At 43.6% G+C, this 7,432-nt stretch overlaps 1 pseudogene; it reads right to left on the minus strand.

Annotated features, from left to right (window-relative positions):
* Positions 1-4,961: 4,961 nt before the first annotated feature.
* LOC147019509 (uncharacterized) lies at positions 4,962-7,207 on the minus strand (annotated as a pseudogene).
* Positions 7,208-7,432: the final 225 nt, after the last annotated feature.

A 7,432-nucleotide genomic window follows, 5' to 3' on the forward strand; every position in this document is an offset into this window, starting at 1 on the left:
ACGCCACGCGGTCGAGATCGTGGCATTGCACGGTCAGTTCAGCGACCCACCGGCTCACGGAATTATCCGTGAGCGACGGCCTACAATTCCGGGGAGTCTTGTGGGAAATGACGTAACCTCCCCCACCTAATGATCGTCCTCACCACCGGACCTCCGGCTCGCAACAATATATATATATATATATATATATATATATATATATATATATATATATATATATATATATATATATATATATATATATATATATACACAGATGTTTGGTACTACAGAACTTTAATATGGATACAAATAAACACGACATAGTGACCGAACCTTTTCGTGCTACGCTCCTCAGGGTAAAAATCGCAGGAAGTGAAGGCGTGTGCTTTATACGCAGGTCTCAAAGTCGACGCTGATTGGTTCAGCTTTAATGACGTCACGGTTAATCCGAACGCCCATTGGTCGGCTCATCATCTTCACCTCGAGTTTCCATTGGCTGGGACACTTTCTCATTTCGTGGTTAAGGATTCCTTCACATTTGCAGAATCAATTGGAGCTAAAACACCGACAAGTGTGGACAACATCATGGCATCCTTTGATATTAAAAGCTTGTTCACGAGTGTCCCATTGACGGAGACGATTGAGATATGCGCACATTTGCTGTATCTCACCGATCTGGAACAACCGATGATCTCGGAACACGTCTTGATTGAAATAATGAACACAGCAACAAGGGAGGTGGAATTCAGGTTTAACAACATGATGTATGTTCAAACGGACGGTGTGGCCACGGGTTCTCCATTAGGCCCAGCTCTTGCAAATATCTTTGTAGGCTATTAAGAAATGCAGAAACTGACTGGTCGGCAAGGTGTCGATTCCCCCATGGTATACTATCGGTATGTTGATGACATTTTTGCTTTGTTTGAGTCTCGGACGACATGTGACAATTTCCAGGCGTGGTTCAACAATCTCCATCCGGCGCTGAAGTTTACCACGGAGCTGGAATCGTCAAGCACGTTACCGTTTTTGGTCGTGTTGGTTGATAGATCGAACCTTGGTTTCACAACATCCGTCCACCGGAAGCCAATTTTCACAGGGCAGTATACTCGGTGGGACTCCTCCAACTCCACGAGAAACAAGATTGCCTTGATCAATATCCTGGTTAACAGAGCACAGAGGATTTGTTCACCTTGTAATCTTCCTGCTGAAATTGACAAAATCATGAATATACTCGGTGAGAATGGTTATCCTGAGCATGTAGTTAAGAGATACACACACAAGTTTCTAAACACGACAAGAGATCGGAATATTGGTCCGGACAAATGTCCAGTCGATATCAGGATGCCCTGGAAAGAGCAATCATCACGAAGGTTTGAAGTACAAATCAAACATATTGTGTCCAACACGTTTCTGGCTGTGCAACCCCGAATAATCATTACCTCTCGCCGTTTGCTGACGTCAGTCAACAAGGATGTGCCACCCACCTCACAAACCAGTAATGTTATTTATGAGTTTAAGTGCCGATGTGAAGCTCGGTACGTGGGCCACACAACACGAAGATTGGCTGATCGGATCAAACAACACATCCCCTTGGCGATTCGAAGAAAGATTGTGAGGGTTAGAACGCAACCAGTGCGAGCATGCAGAAATATCCAGCAACCACCGGCAACTGTACCTGCTTCATCTGCCACTGCACAGCAATTGGTTGCCAATCCTATCTGTGCAGAGCAGTACAATGCAGATATGTTCAGGATATTGAGCCGAGGTCGGAGCTCGTTTCATTTACGTATGTTGGAAGCAACCTTCATCCTTACCACCGATTCAATATTATGTCGTCAAAAGGAATTGGTACGATCTCTGTGTCTCTTTCAGCATGGAAAGATCAAGGGAAGTACGGAAACAAATGGTGAATGGACCTTAGGGGAAACCCATCCCCCCTCTCTCCAGGATGTGGTTGCAAACGTCCATCATCGGCGAACTCTGCTCCAGCCAATGGGAACTCGAGGTGAAGATGATGAGCCGCCAATGGGTGTTCGGATTTACCGTGACGTCATTACGGCCGAACCAATCAGCGTCTAACTTATTGAGACGTGCGTATAAAGCACACGCCTTCACTTCCTTCTTCACTTGCTGCGATTTTTACCCTGAGGAGTACAGCACGAAATGCTTCGGTCACTATTATGTCGTGTTTGTTTGTATCCACATATATATATATATATATACTTATTCATATACAAATTTTTGTGTGTGTATATATCTAGCATAATTAGGTACATGAATGAAACCAGCGCTAAATTGTTCATCTTTGGGGTGAAAATCAAGATCCGCCATTCTTAAGTGTCAACTCCTGTACTTGGTCTACTTAAGAATCCCCCTTATTAGCACTAACTACCATGTTAATTAGCATGGTTCAGTACAAAGATGGAATTCAGGCCAAAATGTCTCTCAGACCACCCTGTCCATGGATTGGCCATTCTTAAGTGTCAACTCCTGTACCTTGTCCACTTAAGAACGGGGATAAAATGAATGAACAATATACATTATATATGCGAAAACAGTTTAATAAAATTTGAAAGAAAATTACAACATGGACAAAAATGCAATAGTGATTGCTGATAATAATTGGTACTGAGTTGTAGTGATCACTATTAATTATATGAAATTACTAATGGAGTTATTTCTAACTGTAGTTTGATTGTATTGATGACATTAAAGAAGTCACAGGTAGCAACTGGTTGTTGTGCATCGTGTTCCTTAATCATCTTGTGTCCAGTCTGACTCGTCATCCGATGAGACGGTCATGTTCTCCTCTTCGATACTGTCATCACCATTGAGCTCATCTTCCTCTGGAACCAGGGTGTCTGGCATCTGTTTCTCCAATAGGTTCTTTGCTGTCGACTTTGGTCCATAGACTTTTCAAACACCTTGTACCATTGAGTGTCACCTTGCTGGTGTCCTTTCCACCATACATGATTGTGGTGAAAGTTTGCAGGGTCTTTCGAGTTTTTTGACTCGGTTCTGTTTCAGTCGCCAGGCTTTGGAATGCTTTCTGTGCCTCTTTATTCTTTTCCAGCTCAGCAAATGGTTTGACTTTGCCTTTGCGAACAAATGCCGCAGTGTAGTCACTGCCTGTGAACGCGTGGAATCCCGGCAATGCTGCACATATCTGAGGTCCAAGTAACTCATAGATGGTGTTAATGCCGATATATCTTCGGTTATTCTTGGCTCCAGTACCAACATCCATCCGCAAGGGTGACTGAAACTTGCTACAGTGATACAACATGACAATTGCTATGTCTGTATCTGACGCACGAATGACTGTCCCCTTGTTTCTCAGTACTATCCACAGATTTTGCATGGAGACATATCTTCGTATCTGCCTCTTCGTGGTTGTTTCTAAGGTATTCAACAGAATCACGTCTGAGAACTCCATCGCCGACTTCTTAGTAATAGCATTCTCCGGGAATGTCAAGATAGAGCTGACTGCTTCCGATGATCTGTTTGTATGCCTAGTCTTGCCATTCTCTCGCGAGGCACTTGGGGAGCTGTGTCTTAAATGACCTTGATTTCAGGGCATTGCTTAGATCTTTCGGTCGTTTTTGTTCTGGGCCAGTTATCAAAAACTCGCGGTCATCTGCTTCTCTCCTTCCCCATTCCATGTCTTTCAAAGATGGCTGTGGGTAATCATCGAAGACTAGATGAACTTCCACACTCGACAGCGCCACTGTTTGAATCAGTATGCTTCTTGCGAGACCCCCATAGGTGGCTGGCTGATTTGGTGGTAGGGAATGGAGAAGAAATGGGCCATCGATAATGCAAGCACGTTTGAATGCAGGACTGCATTCGGCATCATTCACCTTTGACTCCAGTAATTTGAAGAGAGCACTTTTTTCTGTTTTTGCTATAGTTCCATCTGTGCTGCACATTGACAAAGGGACTGGTGTGAGTGGTTATTCAAAAATGAATAGCAAGTCCAGATTCCTTTTGGTGGCTAGTACCACAAGGCGGCCCATCAGATCTCGAGTACCCTTCAGCTCCGATATTTTGTTGTTTTCTGTTCTTCGGTTCTTTTCACATCCATCTGAAAAGGTCTTCAGTTTTGCCTTTGTTATCTTCTCTTCAAACCTGTAGGGATCAGCAATGCAGGAATCCAGGAAATCTTGGTGGCGTGCCTGTCCCTCTTTTGGAATTCTGAGCAGACTTTCACGAATCTCATCACTGGTAGCCTTCCCGGTGTTAATGTTGAACAGTTTCTTCTGTGATGCTTCTGTTTTGACTTCCATCTCAAAGGGATTGCGAGAGTCTTCTATTTGTTTCATGACTTTCTTCAAGTCACGCATGTCACGATCTATTCGTGCAGGTCGGAGTTCTGCAGCAACATCATCATTTACAATCAAACCTGCCATCTCTTGCACAAGGCTTATGAAAGAAGCCCTGGTAGATTTTGTGACCATCCATCTCAAACGAGCAGTATAACTATTTGTGGCAGACGATATCCCTGTGAGGCGAGACGCTGCGTCAGCGTTGACCGTTTGTTCCAGAGTTAAATCGACAGGCACACGGCTGAAAGCATGGTCAGTTCTTCAGACAGTGAACGCACCTTTCTCAATAATTTATCGGAGTTCGGGGTGCGATTCGTCGATATTCATTAGGTCAAGATGGAATTTTTTCAACCATCTGCAATAGTTGACATGGTTTGTAGTGAAGAAGAGGTCTATGACTGCAGTCAGTGTGAAGATGTATAGATCTATGTCATTTGTTCTGATCGCACTCTCCAGGTTGTGGAAAAGACGAATGTAATCGATGTACATCATCCAAAATTGAGCGGTGTAGCCATGTGTTCCAGATCTTGTTTCGTCTGTGTAATTGGTATAGGCAGTTTTTCCAGCAACGAAGACATCCGATGCACCTATTGACTCGAGTGAAACTTCACCACTGTGTACACTGTTGGTGAATTCCTCTAGTCGATCCTTTTCCTCTTAGATCTTCATGAATGCCAAAAAGTGGAGGATCTCAAAGGCAGGGGCTAGTATTGGATGCAACCTTTTGCAGCGATTAAAATGTTTTCCTGATAGGAAGCCGTTCAGTGACACTGGGGCTAGGACGTCAGTATCAGTTAGCATGTCAGGTCCTCCTGAATCAGAGATGATCTTCCCAACCACTTTAAAAAATGCCATCTCAATGTGAAACACACCTGGCATTATGAAGACGTCATCAAATTGGGGCTTTTCTGTGGCTTGAATCTCCATGGCAGGTTTTGCCACATTCAGGTCATACATGACAATTACAAATTTCTGCTCACACTCTTTGGCACATCTTTGGGCTGTGATGAGCGTCTCTTGTATGACGTCAAGACTAGTGATTGGCTGTCTCAGGTTGGGCATGTATCGGACCTCTTGTTTTGGCAGCTTGTCTTCGTAGTTTTTGGCATTATACCCGACCCACATTGGAACCTTGCCTCCATCTAGAGCATGACATCATCCACATCAGGTCCAAGTTTCTTGCAGCACCACTGACATCAGGGGGGTTGAAGACATCTACGTGCTTGTAACTGAAAACTGTCATTTTTGGTTTTTTACGATAGGGTTCCAGTGATACCTCTTGTTGGTCCAGTGATCGTTTTCGCCCCTTCCTGGTGCTCGGGACTATTGGCGGCAATGAGACCGACTCGCTTGGTTCAGCTGACCTTCTTTCTTCTGATTCATCTGGTACATTCTGATACATTATTCCCATTGTATCATGTAGTGTGTCTGCACCAGATAATGTATTTGTCAACTCATCGAAGTTATCAAATGCAACACCCATTGGCTTGTCTTTGATGGTTCCATCAGGACAGGACAGTGGCCTTTCTTGAAGTTGCTCTGCTGTTTGTTTCCATTTCCTCGAAGCTGTTGTAATTTATGCAGTGCCCAAATCGAGTTAACACCTGCACAACCTTTTTGCTCCCTGTGACAGATTTCACAGCGACACCCAGTGCCACTTGCTTTGCTGTTTTGACTTTACCTCTCCTCGTAATGAAGAGGGCATCATCACAGGATGATTTAACGTGGCACGTGACATGATCGGTACATTTTGTGGGATTTTGTCCACAGTACAAGGTGGTGAAGAAGGTAGATAACAGATGTGGGTGGGGGGGATACATCACCTCCCTTCAGGTCATCTAAAGTAGGATTTTCGGACAAGTCCTTTTTTTGAACATCAAGTAGTTGTTTCCTGAGTAGCAGAGTGGCCTTAGTCAATTTGTTCATCATCGGAGGCATAGTCATATGCGACGCGTACTGCGTCACCAGACATTTCAGAACTGTACATTATCAATCCTAATTTCTTTCTGAGTAGAATTTGAAATTTAAGTTTGTCACCAAATTTTCCCTTCAAATTCCGCATTAGGCTTTGAGCGTTATTTAGAGGAGTTTCTGATGATATATTGCACAAGTCCAAATACCTCGCATACACGGATGTAAGAAGTTCGGGCCTTTTGTTTCTGAGGACAGGTTGCTCAACATATGCTTGAATATCAACAGCTGACGGGTTGGTGGTACTGGTCGATGGACTTTCGGCACTCTTCCTGTCACAATCGCATACTCTGTTTGCCAACATCAGAAACGAACTCTTGCAAGAGTGATGATATTTCACTAACTTGACGACAAGGTCAATGCCACTGATTTTAGACAAGATTTTAGCATCATTTAATACCAAATCCGCCTCCTGAATGCTTTGGCGAGCCTCAAGAGTTTCGCAAGCGCCAGCAACTTCAAGACCACCCTTTTTGAACTTTTTTGTGTTGCCACAAAACAAACATTGCGATGGAAATATACCGGAAGTGGATGGCTTTTCATCTGAGGTTGCGGTTGCAGAACGTAAATGTGTTGTCGTCGAGGTACTCGCAGTGTCACCAATGTCGACAGGTGACTGGCTAGCTGAAACTGCAGTAAAGCTTTTATAACAGCTAGCATGATATCCATCCTTTTTCCCCTGGGCTTTCAGGTAGATCAAGAACGACATCGCAGTCGACTGATTTCTCGAAATTTCGTTTTTTATGCCTGTTTGATGCAGCTTTTTGTACTGTGGCCCATTGTTGTTCACCGAATGGTAACACTTCAAGGCATGGCCTCTTTCCCGAACTCTGATGCGTATGAAGGATACAGCATCTCTGCGGTGTCGGAACTGGACTTGGGGTCTCAGTCCTGGCAATGTTAGGAGACCAATCAGGGTCTTGCATATCCATTGTCACTTATCTGAAAAGGCAATATTATTTGGGATAGAACAATGTTCGGGAAAGGTTTTTTAAAGGAAACATTTTGTTTTTGCAATCAGCAAAATGAAATTTCTTGTGTCACCAGGTTTAATTAGGACATGGCGAAAATTAAAGTACTGGTAAATCGATTAAATGATATCAGGCCGAGAGACAGATATTGCAGATAAAAAAAATGTTTATATAAACATGATAAAG

The sequence above is a fragment of the Eptatretus burgeri genome, chromosome 9 (genome assembly GCF_056783735.1).
Source record: "Eptatretus burgeri isolate ZD-2024b chromosome 9, Ebu_testis_v1, whole genome shotgun sequence".
NCBI classification, from domain to species: Eukaryota; Metazoa; Chordata; class Myxini; order Myxiniformes; family Myxinidae; genus Eptatretus; species Eptatretus burgeri.